Genomic DNA, 20358 nt, shown 5'->3' with positions numbered 1-20358 from the left:
TGCCCTGCCGACGGTCTCGGGAGGGCAGCACCTCACCCTAGCGACTAACCACATTTGTTCCTGTTTTTACTTCCTCTCAGCAACCCGCTCTTAGGAACGGGAGCAGAGCCTATTTGACTCAGCCTAATTGCTTAAGTGGTGGCAAGAGCCCTCCCAGCTCCGGCGCTGCGTTTGCAATTGGAAAATCTGAAAGTATTTCTTTATCGTAAGCAACTGCGGCTGATCTGTACTGCCTGCCATGGGCCGTGGTGGGACCCAGCAAACCTCGTCGCTCTGCTTTAGGTTCATCCATTCAAAAGGAATTAGAAACCAAGAAGCAGCAAGTTTATGATCCCTCTTCATTCCCATTAGAATATTTAAGGTTTGGCCCTAAAAATCTTCCTTTGCAGGAGTGGAAACCCATATACAGCAGCATTTCTGTAACAAGGGTGTTTCTTTGCTATGAAACTCAGAAAGCTTTCCATGTATATTGCTCCCTCAGCCTGTAGAGCTTTCCAGCTATCGAAACTCTATGTCATTTTCCCATTTCTGCCAGAACTGGGTGAGAAAAGGAAGATACTTTACTTTCTGAGGAGTATACGGTATCCAGAAGTAAAACCTCTCACTGTCCTTGCAGCACAGGGCGCCGCTGGATCTCATTCAGCATCAGGAAACAAAACGATGTGGCCAAAGGAAACATCAGCTGAAGCCACCAGGTCGGAGCTGGGGAAGCAACGAGACTCATGGTGCTCTCTGAGCTCCAAAGCCCCACATAGTCTCAGCTTTCACTTCAATATATCCTAACACAGGACCTGTCTTCAAGGCCAAGGTCATCCTGTAACCATCTCCTTTGTAACCGAAGAGATAATTCATGGGAAATACAGCCTAAAATGAACCAAATCCATTCGGTTGTGGACAGACCCTACATAGATTATATATATTATGTTCCTTTTATCATTTAACTAAATGTAACTTTTAAATTTATCTAAAGGACTGTGGAAAAGTCTCCCTGGGAACTAGATCTTAAAGCTCCCAGCTTAGAGCAGGAGAACCCCCAGGAGAACCCAGCTCTCTGTAAAAGGTTCTTATCGCTCCACTAAGACTGGAGGAGCAATAACAGGAAGAAATTGTTTTGGCAGGACTTACACCATACAAAGTAAACTCACTGGCAGCCGTTGTATAAAACCACACTGGAAAACACACAGAGCCCACATCCCCGGTGGCTGTAGGCAGCATTGCCCACGCCATGGAGTGGAGCGACAATGCTTAGAGGCCACCACCTTGAGCCCTGCTGCTTCTCCTGGCTGTCCACATTATCTATAAGTGGACACTCCAAGCGCGACGGGAGAGGGACACAGCGTGCATTGCTCGCCTGCTCTCGCTGCTGCCGGTGTCTTTGTCAGCTCTGGTCTACAGTGTGGAAATTGGAGAGCAGAGCAGATGTTTAGGACGCGCTCTGCACCCAGGAACGCTGTTGAACAGCAAGGAGGGGTGGGAAGATGGCAGCAGGCTCTGGGGCTGGTGCCTTTGCTCGCCAGGAAACTGCTCAGAAACCCAGTGGATGCTCTCTTCTTCCTCACCCTCACTCAGGAAGGACCCTGGTGCCACCCTCCAGCCAACAGCATCCTCCACACCAGCGCGGGGAAGGGAGCTGGGAGGAAGCTCAACACCAACCACTCGGCTGAAACCGAGAGCACGGAACCTCCACGACCGCACGGGCTAGACGGATGACTTCATACCACTCCAGCTAAACAATTCCAGCGCTGAGGGCAGACGCTCACATCAGTGGCATTGTTTTTGCACACAATAGGCACTTTTTATACCCGCGAATGAAACGGGGCAGTTTTAAACTGATTAATGGTTCTCTCAAACAAGTCTCTGAGTGTACGGGAGGCCCCTGGCAGACAATGTGAACCCAGTTTCAGTGGTACAGCATCAGCTGCTGCCCTGCACCAGCCCAGCGTGTGACGAGCAGCAAGAGCAAATGAGCTACAACCGCTCCCCGTGTGGCTTGTTAAGATAAGGGACACGGGAATGCTGCTGCCAGGCTCCCTGTCCCTCTGCCAGGCACACGCTTTGCTCCGCTCATCGCTGCAGTGTCAGAGAAGCCTTTTGGTTCGCTTCCTCGTGCCAGCACACAGCAGCACCAGCCACCCTGTTGCCACAAATCCAGCAGCGCCTTCAAACTGAAGCCAGTGTACACCGAAGTGAAGACACCAGCAGTTTGCTGCTGCAGCAGCGAAGGAGCCAGCGTGAATCTCTTGCTGCCTCGTCAGCCAGGGATAACACGACAACACCCTCAACGGCCGGTACTGGATCCAAGGGGCTCTGCTCCTCCCCTCCTAACCCTCAAGCGCAGCATCCAGACCAAGACAAACCCTCCAGCAGCAAATTCCCTCCCAGCACAGGACAGGTTGCTGTGCAGGCTCTTGGGGACTTTTTTGGAGCAGCAAAAGCTCAGCTCTTGGGATGCAGAGTTTGCAAAACCCCTGGGAACTTCCATGCTTAACTCAGCCCTGGCACATGGCAGCGGAGGAATGTCACGCATGTGGCTTCGCTCTTTACATCTGCCTCAGTTTGGTGTTTTCCCCTCTTTTGGGATGGTTGCCAAAAGCAAATGAAAACCCCAGTGAGGGGAATCAAACGCCTGGGCAGGCAACTCAACAGGTGGGCAACCGTCCCTGCAGCAAGGGGAGCACAATTCGGCCCGCAAAGCTTTGGCCAAGTTGTAGCCAAAACATGACACACAGCCCTGTGCGAGAGGAGCTGCGGTTCGCACGGGTGAGGAACGGCGTTTTGCAACTTGGATAGCGCAGCCTGGGAAATATGGGCTATCGCTGCCAACCATCTAAGCCACAAAGATTAGTTAAGGGGAAAAAAAAACGAAGTGAAAGCAAACACCAGCAGCGCAGCATTCGCTCCAGTGCTCAGATAAGAAACTGAGGCACAGACAGGTTAACAGGTCACACCACAAGACTGCAGCAGATGAAAACAGAACCTGCCCCGTGCTGTACATGCCTATTTACGCCTGTGCGATCCAGGCCACATTTTTTGGCATCTCAAAGGCAGGGTTTTGATGGAACTCTATATCCCCAACGCCAGCTGATTTTGCATCACTTGTTGCATCTGCCACACATCACCCGCAAGCAGGAGTGGGCAAACTCTAACAAGGGACCATGCCCTGACTCCAGTTTCACTCCATGTTTCCCTTAACTCTAAGGATTCCTGTGAAAAACCCGAGCAGCAAATCTGAGCACAAACGCAGGGATCTGGGCTAAGTGTGAACCCTGTGCAAAACCAGCTTTGAGCTTTGCTGCTCCGCCGGCAGCCCTGGCTACCCTGCAACATCCTTTTAACACAGCGAGACATTTTAGGATGTGAGCAAGACCGAATCCTGCTCTTGCCCCAAACAATAGGCTCTGCAATAATGGTGCAACCAGAATTTCCTGTGCGGCAGCACACGCCAGCTCCCGGGAGAAAATACCATGGGAAAGCAGCACCAGGAGAAAAGCCGCTTTGCAGTGCACCAGGGCAGCTCCTCGAGGCTCTTGGGGACACTGTTTTTCCAACAAGCAAAGCACCGCAACCAAGTCCAGGCCGGGAAGCAGGCAAAACCACACCAGCGGCTCGAAAGATAAGCTGTCCAGCCTGGGAATGGCTGTGGATAATTAATTATCGCACCCAGCCTTCTGCAACATCTGGACGCAGCTCTCTCTCACGGATATTTCGCTACCCTGCACAGCCCTTGTGAAAACATCACGTTGGAGTGGGCTACAGTTTGCAAGGCTTTAGCCTCAGCTCAGCTGGGCTGAATCTGAACAACGTTGCGGTGCAGGAAGCTCAGGAGCGGGGCTGGCTCGGTGCATCCGTCACAGCAAGGACACCGGTCCACAAACGGCACAGGTCCCGGCAAAAAAAGAGCAACCGCTAGCACTGCATCAGGCTGTGAGACAGCAATTGCATTCACAATGCTCCAGTCCTGACCTGCTGGAGCTACTACCAAGAATGAGGGGTCAAAATGGATTGCAATCCCAAACACAAAGGACAGCAAATGAAGAACTATTATAGCAAAGCAGGAACTGGGTATTCCACAGCTCTGCTGGGCTCAAGGATTTGAGGAGAGATGGGGAGAATTATTAGTGAAATGGGAAAGGACTGAACCAGCGTGCTCAACGCAAACACAACCAGCGCTCTGCTCCAAGCACCAGAGCTTTCTGCCTTTCCATCTGATGGCACAGGGCAAGAGCCACCGGCCTCAAGCTGCAAACATCATGCACCTGGGCTCTGCTCCCATCTCCTCCCTGGTCCAGGGACCTCCAACCCTTCTCAGCAGCAGGAGATGCAAGGTTCAGGATGCAACACGGGGTGAAGGATCACCCTCACACACCTGACATCTTTCAACGTCTCATCATTGCCATCTCTCTGGCTCTACTTGTGACACTCGTCATCAAACGCTGGTGACAATTGTTTTTCTCAAATATTTTTCAAAGAGGTGCAGAAACCATTTCTATTACTTTTTTAGGCCCCGAAGTTGCTTACTTGCCTAAAAGCATCCACAGTAAAACATGGGAAATACCAACATCTTCTTTTACATCCAGCAACACCTGCCCTTACACTGCATGGCAGTCCCTGCCCCACCAGCCCAGGAAGCCCCTCACTGGGGACATGGAGAAAGCTCCGCATCTATTTCAAGAGGAAGAAGGTCAGAAAACAGGTGATGGCACCTGAGCCTGGCTTAGCAGCGATCCAAACAATTCGAGATGCTTCAGGAGATCTCACAACTGGCCAAATTTAGTCCCTTACTGCTGGATTTAGCACATATCCAGCACAAATTGTTGCAAAGCACATCTGTACAAGTTGTTGAGAGACCCAGTGCTTGGGGCCTTTGCTACAGAGGTATGCTGGTACGCAACAAAAACAGCAGTTTTCAAGACAAAAACTGTATGCCCAGCACTTGGCCTGTTGAACAGGAGACCGGTAAAGCAGAAGCAAGATGTTTTCACCCCATTTCTTCCATCAGCTCACCTAACTTGTCTCTGTCTTCTTGTCTCCAGCTATGAAGAGGGGGCGAGAGGTGTCGCACCCCAGACTGGAGGGTTGCCCCCACCAACCTCCTACAAACAGCAGATCAATGTTTAAAGGCAAAGAAAGCAAAGCCTTGGCCCCAAGATTAAGGAGGACCCTCTGGGTTTGGGATGGGGACAGAAGAGGTGAGGATGGAGACCGTGCAACCGGAGAACACATGCTGACTGGGACCCCAAATCCAACATGTACCCCATGCAAAAACAAAACAAGCCCTAGAGCACCAGCAAAACTCTTTGGCATTTGCACAGGGAAGGACTGGCTTTACTGGCCCTGTTTGTCTGGCTTGGGCCAGGGTGAGCAATGGGCAGCTCGGCAACGCGTTCAAATGAAGGGAGACGTGGAGCTGCGGGCTCCAGATGGAGCGATGCCCTCTTTGCAGAGACGGAAAGGGGAGAAACCACGAGCAAGAACTCCCTGGTTCATTATTTTAACAACCCTGTCCGCTGCAGCGAGACAGGTAGCTGGCCTCCCTGCACTCAGCCCTCCACATGCAACACGCCAAAATTAATTCTACAGCATGTAGGTACCCAATAATTTTGTTATTCCATTGAGGCACCAGGGAACTCTTCCCCAAGAAGCCGTGGTTTCCAGACATGCGTTGCTGCCTGCTTCAGATCAAGCCAAGCTCACTCTGCTCATCTTCCAAGCTACTGAAATCTTTTGCAATGTTTGCAAAATGCCCCCTTCTGGCAAATTATAACTCAGGTTTTCAGGTCATATCACGCAGATGAAGAAAACTCCAATAAATTTGTCATTTAACAGAAAATTAACACTGCATCCTAATGTCAGCACCAAGCACAGGAATAACGTCTTTTTCCACAGACAGCTATTGCGTGCTTGACATAAGAAGGCCAAATACAACAAACCTGCAACAAAAAAAGCCCTACAAAAATCAAAGTTGGTGACGCTTATGCCCTGAAACACAGTTGGCAAGAGGCCAGTGGGCAAGACACGTGTTCGGTCCCTGGCTCCTTCTGCGTTTTGCTTGCTCCTATTTTTCCTCTTTCTTACCCCATGTTATTTGTGGCAGGGTTTTTTTTCACTGTTGTTTTTCAAGCAAGGCAGAGTAATTTTATTGAATCAGCTACTATTATTGCAGAAATCGGGGAAGTCTTTGAGATCACAAGACACAAACAGCCAGGTAGATACAGGCAGAAACAATTGCTCCAAGCATAACGGGGCTGCAGTAATTAGCTCAGTGGTTTTCAGCTCCTGGCCTCAGATCCTCAGGATTACCAAGACTATTTCTGAGAGGTCTCAGATAGGTCCAAAAGCAAACCCAGTCTCATGCTTCACCTGGAAGTTTCATAGGAGCCTGCAAACTGAAAAGAATAAAAGAAAAACCAATACTACACACCAAACAGGACAGCTGAGAGCAATTAGTGCTCAGGAAAATGAGCGCTAAGAGTGGTGGGAGAGCGCAGGAGACTCTGGTGCTTGAGGAACCAAGATGGAAAGAAGTTACCACTTGCAACGGGTTACAGGACAACCCAAAAATGGAGCAAAATCAGCCTATTGCAACCATGATTTTTAGTACTGAGGATCAGGACCTGTAGTTTCCAGCCTCAAGGTAGACTTTTCCCCAGTGCTTCCAGCTTAACTCATCGGGAGGCTCCCCCAAAAGGAGACAAGGCGTTTTTCCCCCTTGTTCGCACGCATACACACAATGCACAGTTTTTCCTCCTGGACCATCAGCTCCTCATGCAAAAGTGCTCACGTCCTACGTGCACAAGCAATGGTCACCACCTGGAGCTCCAGTCTGCAAGCCAGCCGAGCTCCTGGGCTCTGGGACGGAATCTCTCCTGCAGGAGGAGAGCAGGGAGCTCACTGAGGCCCCTCAGAACGACAGAGCCCGTCCTGAGGCCGCACAGCTCCCGTCTGCCCCGCGTCCCCACTGCAGCCGCACCCAGGCCACTGGTGACACAGGCTCTCACCACATAACCTCTCTGCGTAATGCAGACACATCATACACCTCTCCTGCTCCAACACGACCACTCGGCTGGTTCTCCTTACAGGAACATGTAGAAATCAAATTAATTAATTGCAGCAATGCACAAAGGTGCCAAAAGCATTCATCCCGCAGCAGGGAAATCAGATGGCACAGCAGAAATTCCCTGTCTGGTCACTTGTTCAATCAGGGTCCTCACACCGCTCTCACCAGCCGTCCCCGGGCACCCTCAGTACTTTAATAGACCTAAGTTTGGCACCTTTCTTTTCCTCAAAGCCAATCAGTGAAGATACCACGGAGGGAGTGAGCAGCATTCCATAAATATTTTATTTAAACAGTTACAGTACGTTTAGCTCCAGCTCACTGCATCACAGACTGAGGTTTTAATGACCTGTAACCAACACAGCTACTGAGCCCGGTGCAACGACTTCTGCACCGCAGCCCAGCCCGCTTTAAAAATGGAGCTGGTGCTGGCCTTGCGGTGAGCTGCTGTCACCGGGGGGAAACTTGTGCCTCGTCTTATAACAAAACAGAAGGGAGGGGCACGGAGGTTGTATCAGCTATTAATCCCTGTATTTTTAAATAGCTCGTCTAATAAATGTTAAGGTGTGAAACAAAACCACAGAGGTGGAAATGTGAACACAGCATCTAACAGGAACCCTCCAGCCAGGCTCTGTAAACACATGACTAAGACTTTCTCACTGAGGTTGCCCCATCAGCTTCCCTGGGAATCCTAAAACCAGTAAGGACTGAACCCTCCCAGCCAAAAAACACTCATTAAAGCCAACAGAAATACTCTCCTGGACTCAAACATACTTTGAATCAGCCTGGGTGAGTAATGACCCAGTTCTTAGGCAGTACATGCGAGCAATAAACCAGGCATAAGCTACTGGAATCTGCCACACAGAGCGGAAAATAAAACCAGGCTGCAATCAGGATCGGGCCCACGGTAGTAACTACCCAGCTCAACTTCACGCTGGTACTTCCTCAGTAGCTCAGACAAAACACAACCAACAAAATTTCCATTTCACATTACGCGGACCTTTTTTCAAAGCTAATCTGAACTTTGCAGCTTTGCGCTCGTATTGGGGGAACAGCCGGGGGACTGTCCTGCAGACAGGGGGGGTGACACGTTATTGATCAGACCAGAACACAAAGCGAACTGGTGCGACCCCTCTCCCCTGGGAGTCGCGGCTCCGCGGGTCCCAGCGCCGGTCCCGCTCTTACCTCACCGCATGGCCCCGGCGCTAACGCGGTCCCGGGAAGTAACTGCAATTCTCCGCTAGCGTCTTCAAGTTGAAATGTTAAAAAACAACAAGAATAATTAGAAAATAAAATAAAAGCGACTAATGGTGCGAGCTCCTCCGAAAAAAATTTAAAAAAAAATAAAAGTTGAAAAAGGGGGTACCCGTGCCATGCACGGCCCCGTCCGGCGGGCCGCCCCCGGGACCTGCCTCCCGCCGCCGTGCCCGGCTCTGCCCGGGGAGCGCTCCCCGCCGGCCCCGGGACCGGCCCGGGACCCCCCGGCCGAGCGCTCAGAGCGCGGCGGCGAGAGCCGGCCCGGGCCGGGCGAGGGCAGCCCCGGGGGCCGGGGGCCGCCCGCGGGCAGCGGGGCGCGGGGGGCGCCCGCCGGGGCCCGGCTCGGGCCGCGCTGCTCCGCCGCCGCCGCGCATCCCCCGCAGCCCCGTCCCGTCGGGGCCCGCCCGGCGCCGGCCGGTGCTCGCCGCGCCCGGGCGCTGCCCGAAAAGAGTGGTAATAATTTAAAAAACTTAAATAAACAAAATAAAAACTCCGATTTTTTTAAGAAGGTCCCGGGCCTGGATGCGAGCGGGAGCCCGCAGGGAAACTTTCTGTAGCCGGTGCGGCGAGGAGCCGTCAGTCGGTCCGTCCGTCCCCTCCCGCCGCCGGCAGCCTGCGCGGCGCCGCCCGCCGCCCCGGCCGCGTTGAGCTCCGCGGGCGCGGGGGAAACGCGGGGGAGGCTCCGCGCCCGCCTGCAGCGCCCCGCGGGGATGGGGCTGCGCCCGGGCGGCCGTGCCCACAGAGGAAACTCGGAGGGCAAAGTAGTTTTCTGGGGAGATGCTGCCTCGGCTCACCGCAGCTCACGGGAGCCGTTTCCCCCCCGCCTCCGCAGTAAGAACAATCAGAGGAAGCGCGGCCACGGCCGCTCCCGCCACCGGCAGCTCCGCAGCAGCCCCCGGCACCCACCAGCCCTCATGCGCGGGGAAACCGAGGCACGGGAACCTGACATTGAGGACCTGCCAGGTGCAGCACAAGCCTGGCCATGGCACCACCATATAAAAGGTGCCAGGTCACATCTGGCCTCATCTGCAGGGGCCCAAGGGCCCTGCATGGGCCAACACCCTGGCTTTGCAGGTGCCGATGGCAAAAAAAGCCACTTTGCTCCAGGCACAAGCCAGCCCACCAAACACCAGGTTCCACCACAGCTTCTGCACCGCTATTGAACCACCTGTGTGGGGAGATTGAGAAGACTCCCTCAGTTTTATCCAGGGCCCTTATTCCTGCATGAGACCACTATCACAGGCTGGACACACGTTCAGCTTCTTTGGTCTCCCTCTCTGGGAGGAAGACCACTTGTTTCTCCACCTTCCTCCTCCCACACAAAGACCTTCTACACAGCCACAAGCCCACCTGGGCAAAACCAGGTTATTAGGGTTTGGCCAGGTGCTTCAAATTACTCATTTGACAACCCACAGACACCTGGTGAGACAGCACTGAGCTTTACCAGCCCGTCCCCCAACCCCAATACAACACAAGCTCAGCAAACCCAACAACAGTTTCCATCAGCATCCACTCTGGAAGCATTCATGCACAGATAAACAGATCATAAAAGTGACATAACGGCTTTTAAGAAACAGGCTTTATAATGTTGAAAATATTGGAGGGAAATGAAATCATTATTTAGGCAAGGCTTAGCGGATTTAATTGCTGCTTTTCCATCACATGTAATTGGTGTTTTAAGTTATCTTAGTAGTGTTTCCCATGGAGAGGCAGGTGTGTGCTACAGAAAGAGGGTGTTATTAATAGGATAACCACAATTAAGCATAATCGGAATGATAACATCAGTCAGTCCATGGAACAGCACAAACTCTGAGTTTTCCACCTGGTTTTCCTATTGTTTCAGTAATGCATCAAATTGCAAATGCCCCTTAACTTTTGTATACTATCAAGCCATTCACAAAGGGTTAACCCGAGGGCAAAAAATCCACCCCAGTAGCTCCAGTGCTTCCCCATACATTTATATCCATCCCTACCTGGCTTGGGCTGGGATGCCTCCGTGTCACAGAGCTGGTATTTTATCTTTCACTGCAGAGATTTATCAATATACCAGGATGGATCTCCTAGGATAAAACAGCAGCAGGCAAAACTGTGGCTGCCCTTGTAGTCTCAGAGAGGCAGGGAATAATGGCTTTTCCATAGCAAGAGTGAGATTTTGTGAGTTTTCATTAAACTACAGGGGAGGACTAGAAATGGGGGGCTCTCAGTATGTGCATCTCCCAGGGACAAGGGTAGCACCTCGCAACCCTCAGCCCTTTCCCCCCCAAATCCAGCTTTTATAAGGTATCAGTCCTTAAATATTAACATGTTCACTCATCAGACAGGGATTTTTCTTCCCTCAGCTAAATCAGCACCTGCTAGCAGCCACTTTAGCTAGCCAGAGGTGCATTGCATTAAGTTATTAACTTGCTCTCTTTCCCTCACAACAATATTATTTCCATTTTCTTCAGCTAAAGCTGATTGTGGCCAAACCTCATCGATCACTGGAGCAGACCCTGTGTTTGTGATTGATCAGAAGCCCCTCATGCACTTACCTGCGGGATAGCAAGTGCTCCAGACTTCCTTGGCTGCTTCTCTAGAGATGACCATGCTGCAAGAAAAATAAGTAAACCATGAACTGAAACCATGAACCCATAGAGGACGCACGGCCACTTCCACTTTCCCTAAAGATATTGAGATTCTTTTTATTTTGTTTTTCCTATGGAGTAGAATGAGGCCTATACCAGTGGCACCCATCACCAGCTGACCAACAGCTTTCCTCAGAGGCAGAAGGAACAGAACCATAACCAGGTTCATTTGAATTGAAACCTAGAACCTGTGAAAAACACTTGAGAACACTAAAAATCAGCAGAAAGGCCTTAAATCCTGATTACACTGGAGAAATTCACAGGTACTTACTTGCAATGCAGAGAATTAAATGATGAAAGTTGCAGGCAGGCTCTGGGCAATTCTTGTCTCAAAGAGGAGGTGATGAAGCCCAGGCAAGAAATAAATGACACGACTGAATGGAATTTCTTTTGCCTGTTACTTTAGGCTTATCCAAAGTTTAACAACTTTAGGGACCACAAAGACCAATGAAGGCAAAGGCAAGCCCAGGAAACACTGAGGTGGCTTAATGATTTATTTATTCAGGTCTAGCAGAAATTGGCAGCTTAAGGCAGCCCAGCCAGGGCCACAGGTGATGTGGTCGCCTCCCCATTTGCCACCCCTTCCCTCCCTCACCTGTCCCCCAGCAGGTGCTTCGCTTCAAATACCATCAAGGACATAAGTACCCTGGGGCCACCTAAACATGACTATTTTGATATCTCTGCAGGAAAAAGAAAAATATAGGGAATTAACAGCTTCTTGGAAACCCAAGCAAAGTTTCTGTAGTGACACGGGAATCAGAAATTGTGCTTCTTTAATGGAGACAGCCCAATTGCTTCCTGCTGGGATGCCTATAAGGACCTCAGCCCTATAGCAAAGCCTTGTAAAGGAGCCCTTGAGTGTCTGCAGGGGTTCAGATTTACAGCTGGGTCTTGTGGACTGCATTAGATCAGGAGGTTGCAAAAACACCCATTTCAAAAATTAATAGGTTATACTAGCGGTCTTTTCTAGTAGATGTCCAGTGGAGGGATGCCCGGTCACCATGCTGTTACCCATCCCATAACATAATGTCCTTTCTGCTCTCCATAGTCTCGTACCTCTTCATATATGATGTGTGCACTGAAATAAATTAAAACACAAGATCATAGAATCACATATATCCTCATTTTTTAAATCCAGACACCTTGATCAGGTGTTACAGGCTCCTTCCCCCTTCCCGGAAGGGTTCGAGTGCTTCCATACTCCTACTTGATTCCTTATCTTTTAGAGTTGTAAAGATCCAGCAGTGTCTGGTTCCTTGTCTCCTTTCATTTTCTATGACATTTAGTTGAAATAGTTTCAAGGTGAGATAGGACACCTGGCTCCATCCTCCTTCCATATCAACTCAAACTGCTCCCGGGCAGTTTTGCCAGCATAGAACCTTGTGCCATGTACTGACCCAGCATGGGGAATCCCAGGCACTGCCCAACTACCCAAAACACCCCCCCGAGTCCCCCCCATAGCACAGGGGGTTCCTCAGCTGCACCAGCTTCCCCTCCGCTGTTTTCCCTAATCCCCTGCACTGCAGTAGGGCATACCCACTTGTTCATCTGGGGAGAAACACCTGATCACCCTGCACTTGGGAGTCAAATGCAAATACAGACCCTCCAAAACACAGGCAGTTTCCCCACCATGTCATTTTTCTGGTGATTCCATGTTAGACCTGGTGTGGGCTTGGGCAAACACATGTAACAAGGCAGGGGGAGGATTAAACTCACATGATCCTGGCTTGCAGCCTCAAAGACAGGTACTGGGTGGCTTAATCCAACACCCAGTTGTATAGCCTACAGTTAATTCATTTAAGTGACCTTTAGGTCAGGTGAGATGGCTCTGATGAGCTTGGGGGCAGGAATGGGGACAGATTGCACTTAGCCACCACCAGCATGCTGTTAAGTTAAGGACAGTGTGCTGGAAGATACAGCCTGGTGCCCATCAGGAGCTTTTATTCTCCCATTTTAATAAAGCACAGCCCTACAGTTTGGCCACACCAGCATGGGGTGCAGCAGCAGGAGGTGGCCCCGATGTGCAGAGAAACAAGGGTCCTTACCATGGACTTGTCGTTCCAGTGCTGGAGGGTTCGCCTTTCTTTCAGGTTCCAGCTGCACACCCACAAGAAAGCAGCCCACCTAGAACAGGAGGGCAGAGACTTCCCCCACCCACCATTTAAAGTTCTAATGGCTGGAGAATGGGGTAGATAAGCATTCTGCTCTTGAGCTCATCACCAGACCACACTTGTTAACTCCTGATTTGCTCTATAATGAGGGTTTATTTGTGCTCCTTATCCCCATTTCAGCAGGGTTTATTCACAGGTGACTCCTGTTCCTACTCTGGGCCTTGCTTACTCCTCCTCTGCAAGGGAAGGGAAAAGAGAGCCTAGGAGTGTGTTCCTGGAAAAGCACAGGAGCCCTCACAGCACGGCCCACACCCTGAGAGCCCGGGGGTGGCAAACCACAGGGGAAACAAATTATGGATGGGAAACCTGGAGGAAAGGGTGAAATCCCTAAGGCGAGAGCTGAACATGGGGCACATCACAGCTCTGCTTCTGTGGGAGCTCAGGTGATTTTCACAAATTCTTCCCTGCCGTAATTCCCAGCTGATTCTCCATAACTCAGCAGGAAGTTCGCAAGACGTATTTCTTGCCATCTCCTCTCCACGGGCCAGCGCATCGTGGGGCACGTCTGGCCGTCCTGCAGCACTGCTGATTTGCAGCTCCGGTTGTAGGGGTTTGTATATACAGCATTGCTTGAGCATACACCGTGTGGGTTTCCTTGCATCCCCATTTCTGCCCCCCCCCCAGAACGTGGTGTAGACTTCAGCTCCAGAGCTTGTTGCTCTGTCCTGCAGCAGGCTCAGGTCCACCCAGGAACACGTTAAGGAGGATTTTGTCTTAACAAGAAACCAGCTGGCAGAGGAGCAAACAACAACAGGAGTTAGCAGGTACCCCAGCTGCTGCTCATCACACCAAAGCCACCCCATGGAGATGGTGCCACTTCTCTCACTCTCTCGCGAAGACTGACAGGCACTTCTGACAGCATCCCGTGCACTGTGGCAGGGTTTGGGATTTAGCATCAAAGCTGCTCTTTGCTGAGCTCCAGCCTTGTGCCAAGGCTCCTGCCCTGAGCCCCCAGGACAGCATCCCCACCCGCAGCAGCCGCAGGGCCATGCAGAGAACGGCAGGATTGCTCAGCAATAGCGCAGGCGGGGCGGGGAGGTTGGGGTTTATGGCGGTCGCACCCGAGGACCACGCGTGCCTGCGGCGAGCAGGGCAGAGCCCTCGGCGGCTGCAGGAAAGGACTTGCCGGCAGAGCCGCGCGTGGGAAGCGTGGCTGGGCTGAGTCGCGCTGTGTCACCCCACGGAGCCCGGCCCCTGCGCACGAGCTGGTTTTCCAGCCTCCAGCTACCGCTGAGCTCCCTGTGGGACTGGCAAGGAGCAACACTGCCCCGAAATCCACAAGTAAATGTGCCCTTTTCCTCCCTTCACCATGAGGAAACAGCCCCCCAAGCCCCTCTCCATGTTTCTAAGCAGCTCAGACGTGCTTTAACAGTCCTTTGCTCTTTGTTTGCCATCCCCAGAATGCCCATTCCTCAACATTTTCCCCCAGCCTGGGCTCTCCTAGAGCCATCATCCAGCCCCTGGGCTGGGCGAGAGGGACAGGGAGCAGCAGACAGGCCTCCGAGCACCAAGTGGGAAAACAAGGAAACATTTCCATGTATTAACTTCATTTCCTTTGTTTCCTCCAGCCCGGCAGCCTCGCTGGTGGGTTATTAATAGCACGCTGTAGTTGGCCACCACTCCCTGCACCCCTCCGTGCCCAGGGAGGGACGATGCCAGTGGGATCCACTCACTAAAGATGCAGAAAACCCACATCCCTTGCAGCTGCACCACAAATACCCCATAGGAGAAGAGCATTGAGGAGACATCTGTGAAACACCCGAGTTTCTGCTGCTTCCCCAACTTGGGATGCTGGAAACTATGTTTTTAACATCAAACATCCTGCAGCCTCATTATTTTCTGTTAGTAGAGGAGGAAACTGTGGTCTCCAGCCTTTGCAAATGCCACTGGGATCCAGTGCAGCAGAGCAGAGGCAGCCAAAGGCAAGGCTGCTGCAGCGTGCCCCAGCAGCACCCGCAGATGCAGAAAACCCCAATAGCTCCATCACTCCTAGCACATACATGAGCATTTATAGGTTTCTTAGAACACATTACTTGCTTTTAACTCTAGAGGCAGCCTTTTCAGCAAGCAGTCGACAGAACAAAGCTGGATGCTTTAAGGCAGGCAGGGAGGTTTCAGCTTCACTCCAGCAGCGCCTTTGGGATCCACCTGCTTTGATGTGCTGCCCAGGACGCCTCGGCAAGGGGAGGGGGGACCCCTTGGTGACATGGCTGGGGCCAAAAACCCCGTTTCCCCACCAGCTCCTGGCTGAATCGCCTCATCCTTTGTCCTTTGCTGTTCCCATGTGATGAACTGTGAGAGGACATTTCTTCAGCAAAATCCCGCTCCCAGTGCTCAGTCCTTTAACAAGGGCGAAGGCATTTCTGAGACCACCACCCTCACCCACACTAGGGATTAGAGCCAAACAAGGAGTGAGAGCCCAAGTGGGCAGGGGGAGGTGGGCAGAAGCCTCCCAGTCTCTCCAGGAAGAGGAACGATGCTCTCACCCATCCCAGCTCCCTCATCACGGGAGTACAAACCCATTAACCCAGTTAAGCAGCTCTGCTTGAACCAGCCCAGACACGCACACTGGAGATGGGCACAACCTCCAAATGCAGGAGCAGCCCCAGGGAGATTTCTGCAGCATGACTCACACTCACCCAGCCCCGGAGCAGCTCGGGGACCGGGCAAAGCCACCTGAGCCTGGAAGGGCTGCAGCCCAGCAGAGCTGCCAGCCTGTCCTCACCGCTGGGACGGCTCCTGCTTGGCTGCGGTCACAGAGTGAGCTCGGGACACAGGCACGGCCAAAATTGAGCAAAGCTGCAGAAGAGGTGGCAAACAGCGGGGTGCTGGCAGAGACCCTTTTCACCTCTGCATCCTCCAGGACCACACTCCTCTGTGGGATCTACAGCATTGCTGCTTCAGCAGGGACAAGTGAACAAGTGGAGGAGAATGGAGGGGCTCAGCACCTGAGCAAAATACTGCAGTTGATTTTAATCCTGGAAGAAATAGTTTTATTTATCCAGCCTACCCTGAGTCCCTTGGGCTGTGGAGTTTCACCTGCTGACAGCTGCTGACATAAAGGTGGAAATCCCACACTGGAGGAAACACCTGCTTTGAAATGAAAGCCTTCAGAGCAAGGGAGAGTTTGCCACCTGCCTTACAAAGTTCCCCCAGATGCCAGATACCCTCTGAAAATACCAGACATGGTGTTTTGTGGGAGGTTGCTGACCCGCAGCCGGCAGCCCAGGCTCTCCTTTTGAACACGGGAATCCTACACCAAACCGTTCTGACCACACCACTGATTCTACCACCTCGTCTATATGTGCCTCCCATGGCACTGTGTCCCAAATCATTTCTACAAATCGGCATTAAATGGCTATCCCATCCCTCCAGCTCCTCTCTCAAACCCCAGGCAGAGGGGACATCCAGCACCTTCGGCTTCAGTGACCAACACACTCCGGTACCATGGCACAAATAACACCCTTGGAAGCATCATCTTCATGATTCACCGTTTGGGCGTAGTGTAATTTCTAGTAGTAGATAGGGAGGAGGAATGTGCGGGACAGATCAATACAGTTTTGAAATGAGAGGCAACACAGAAGTACAGGGACCTGCTGCCAGCATAGATCAGTGGGTGGGAAAAAAAATACATGTAAATAATAAAACATAAGCCAAAATAATGTGTTTGTCCAGTTACACACTTCTGTAAATAAATATTGGTCCCCCCCATCTACATATCCTGGGGTGTATTTTGAGTCGGTTGAAAGCCCGTATTCCTGACTACTCAGAGCTTTCACTATTGGAGCTGATCTACCTTTTCCAACACCCTGCTCCTGTGCTCGCCCAGCCACACCTTATGCCTTTCAAAGCCTTTCAAAGCCACGGCTGCTGTTCAGAGCAACATTTGGTTTTGCACTGGCTTTGGGCACCTAAACAAAACTACCAATAATCATGTAAAAGCACGTGTGCCTAAATGCATTTTGCAGCAGCCAAAGGAAAAAATAATTGCTTTTTATCCTGGGTACCCTGGTGTTTGCAGCCTTTGCAAGCAGCTCCCACAGGCGCCGTGCTCCTGCCTGGGGTGGCACAGGCAGGGAGGTGACACTACACGTCAGTAGTGGCACCGCGTCCCTCCTGATCACCCACTGGGAAAAGATTTTGGAAAAGAGGGGCTGGGGGAGGTCAATGCAGGGAGCGCCAGCCTGGCAACGAGAGAAGGGCAGAGCTCAGCAAAGGCTGGGATGGACCTTGGTTGTGGGCAAGTGCTTGTGCAGGGAGAGTAGCCAGCAAAGGGTCCTGCAGGAAAAATACTTCAGGGCTGTTAGTCCTCATCCTGGAACACCAGGACTTGAATTCACAGTGACAGGTGGGTCAGTAAGGCTGGGGTGCGGGCACTGCCTTCCGTCCCGGTCAGGGACCCTTGCAGCCCCAAACCAGCCGGCTGTTGACTCTGAATGGCTGCATGTGTAACCAGGCAAGTCATACACAACAATGTTAGTCTCACTTCAAACAAACATTAATTCTGGGGCCAAAAGCTGGTGATTTATTTGTCAGGCTCTGTTAATTTAGCTGTCTCACCACAGAAGCACTCAGCCAGCTCCATTTCCTACATGCTGCTTCTCAGCTGCCAAATCCATTGCCTCTGATAAAAATCAGAATTATTTGCCTTTTTTAAAAAAATACAAGCAATCCCATCTTGCAACTGGTGATGTATTGCACCAGCCATTGGGCCGCTCTCCTTTCTGGGGGAGGCCGGGCAAAACCCGCAGCAGCTGCCATGGACCAGCATCCCTGTGCATCCACACAGCACCAATGACATCGGCTCAGCCCTGTGGGAGAAACAGCTTTACCAGGGCTGCGGCAGCTCCAGGGGTTTCAGCCAGAAGAAATTCCCTGCCGATTCCTCCATGGGGAAAAAGCAACAGCTTTACAACAAGCCCCTCTGGGGTCGGCTGCCAAATGTGCGACGCTGCGGCCGTGGTACAGATGCTGAAGTCACTTTATCCCAGATTTAAAGCCAGTCCCAAATAATACCTGTTTGTGTCCAGTCTTGCCTCTGTTACCTGGTGCCCTGGTCATCACAAGTCTCCTGCTTCAGTGAGCTCAGTGTCTCTCCTAGACAGAGACACCAGCATCTCTCCTAGATGCTAGGAAATTGTAGGACTGGTTTTGTTCTGTTTAATGGAAAAACAGAGGTAAACATCCCCGTGGGCAAGCCCGAGCTAACAAATCCTGGATCCTCTCATTCTGGGGGGTCTCATTATATCCACCTCTCCTCCTTGGTACAGGTCTCTCATTGCCCTCAAACCTCCCAACACAAGGGGCTGAGGATGCTGTGCAGCAACCAAAAATCTCCCCAGGGGGTCAAATGTTGTAAGAGGATTCAAGAGGAGCAAAAAAAAGGCCATAAATAAGGGCTGACAGTTGACATGTCACAAAAAAACCCACCAAGTGCAGAGTGCCCTAACCCACACTAAAGCTTCACCAAACAGACATCACCTGCAGACCAGCAGTTTGCTCCAGCATCAAGCAGCACCTGAGCTCACACTGTTTTGAGTGAATATTTGGGCATTTTTCTAAAACGCAGCAAGATGACACAGCCACATCCCTGAAGGGGTCTGTGGGCTGCGATGGGTAGGAGCCTGGAGAAGCTGTGCTGTGCCACCGAGCAGAAATGTGAGGCCAGGAGAGATGTTCCAGGGATAGAACAGGACCTGGTTTCACTCTGGGCGCTCAAACTTCAGCACTTCCCCGCAGGCAACAGTGTCGCGCTAATGAACAATCTATGGGCACACACCAGAGTTTTCTTTTCTAGACTCGTTCATGGGTTTTTTTGGAAGAAACAATAACAAAACAGCCCTCCTCCCGCTCCCTGCGTCTGGCTCGAATCCAGCCTTCACTTTTTCCCTCCCTAGTTTCACACCAAGAGGCACTTTACGTTTTGCAAACAATTTATCCAAAAAAGAAGAGGAGGAGCCTGTAGAAGATAGCAGCACGTCCTTGGCATGATGTTAATACGCACTTGGAATTTAACTTCCTCATGTTGCAAAAAAGCACAGGGAAAAACATAGCAGAGTGCAGCAGGGAGGCGAGAGATCAGATCAAACGGATCAGATCAAACGGAGCAAACCTCCCGATCAAAGCCAACACGACTTTGCTCGTCACCGTTCAACAGCAGCAACGCAGGGCGGAGGAGAAAAGTCCTCAGACATGCTGGAAACACGTGCGGGCACCAACATGTGAGTTCCTGCCTTCTCCCGCCTGGCCTTGTGCAAGAAAGCGCCATCTCTTCCCAGCGCCGAGCCCTCTGCAGCGACAGGCAGGCAGCGAGCAGCGCCCGGGGCTGGAAAGGCGTCCAGCAAGGTTTGCAGGAGGAGGTGTTGGTGCAAAGCCCCGTTGTGCTGGGTGGGGTATTCCCCAGGAAAAAATAATCAGGGTGGAGCTGAGCACATGAAAATTGAACACAGGAGCAATCACCCAGGAAACAGATGCGAGCAAAGGGAAGCAGCAAATTCCCACTTCTTAAATCGCTGGAAGGGGGTTTACCAAGGCATAAGCAGAAGACGGAGCACAAGCTGCGGTGCCTTGAGCTGGAGCCACATCATACAGAATCGTTTTGGTTAGACAAGACCTTTAATGTCATCAAACCCAACCCTTAACCCAACACTGCCAAGTCCACCTCTAAACCACATCCCCAAGAACCTCACCTAGCTGGGGGCAGCACACAGGTCAAGGAGGAGCCAAGCTCAGCACCACCACCCCAGCAGCAGGAGAAACCTTTGCTGCAGATCCAGTTGAAGCAGTGCAGCCTTGTTCCCCATCCACACCCACCCTTTGGAGATGCTAAGTAATACCCTGGAAACCTTCCCGTGCATTTCCGAAGCGTGGGGAAGAGAAGGGAGTCTTTCTCAGCCAGCTCTTGGCATGAGAACAGACACAGCCAGCCTTGTGTGGCTTTAGAAAGGATTGGTTTATTTATATGTTGGCGGCTCTCTGGCATCCTGCCCTTTTGACATCCCTTCTCCAAACACAGCAGCCCTTGCCTGGCCCCAGAGCACCCCTTAGGGACATTTGAGGTCAGCGGTGATGACACGAACCGTGCTGGCCAAGGGCCATAAACCCACTGGCAGGGCAGGGACCAGCCCCACGGCACCTGAGCAAGGTGAGCGGGATGAGGATGGTGACCAAGGCCAACCAAGGCATGTTCATGGTGATGAGGCAGCTCCACAGTCAGGCAGGGAAGTCAGCCCATGTGTCAGGGTCTGGATCA

At 51.8% G+C, this 20358-nt stretch overlaps 1 protein-coding gene across 3 annotated transcripts in view; it reads right to left on the bottom strand.

Moving 5' to 3' along the window:
• ARHGEF9 (Cdc42 guanine nucleotide exchange factor 9) overlaps positions 1-8521 on the bottom strand; it is a 210163-nt gene extending 201642 nt beyond the window's left edge. For 2 of the 3 annotated variants that reach the window (XM_065846654.2, XM_065846652.2), the window contains exon 1: positions 8240-8520. The gene's annotated coding sequence lies outside the window, so the exon portion shown is untranslated. Of the gene's footprint in view, positions 1-8239 lie in introns of all 3 variants that reach the window. The other variant, XR_011740834.1, reaches the window with a different exon arrangement.
• Positions 8522-20358: the final 11837 nt, after the last annotated feature.

The sequence above is a fragment of the Patagioenas fasciata genome, chromosome 11, assembly GCF_037038585.1.
Source record: "Patagioenas fasciata isolate bPatFas1 chromosome 11, bPatFas1.hap1, whole genome shotgun sequence".
Lineage (NCBI taxonomy): Eukaryota > Metazoa > Chordata > Aves > Columbiformes > Columbidae > Patagioenas > Patagioenas fasciata.
This window is presented reverse-complemented; position numbering and strand designations above follow the sequence as displayed.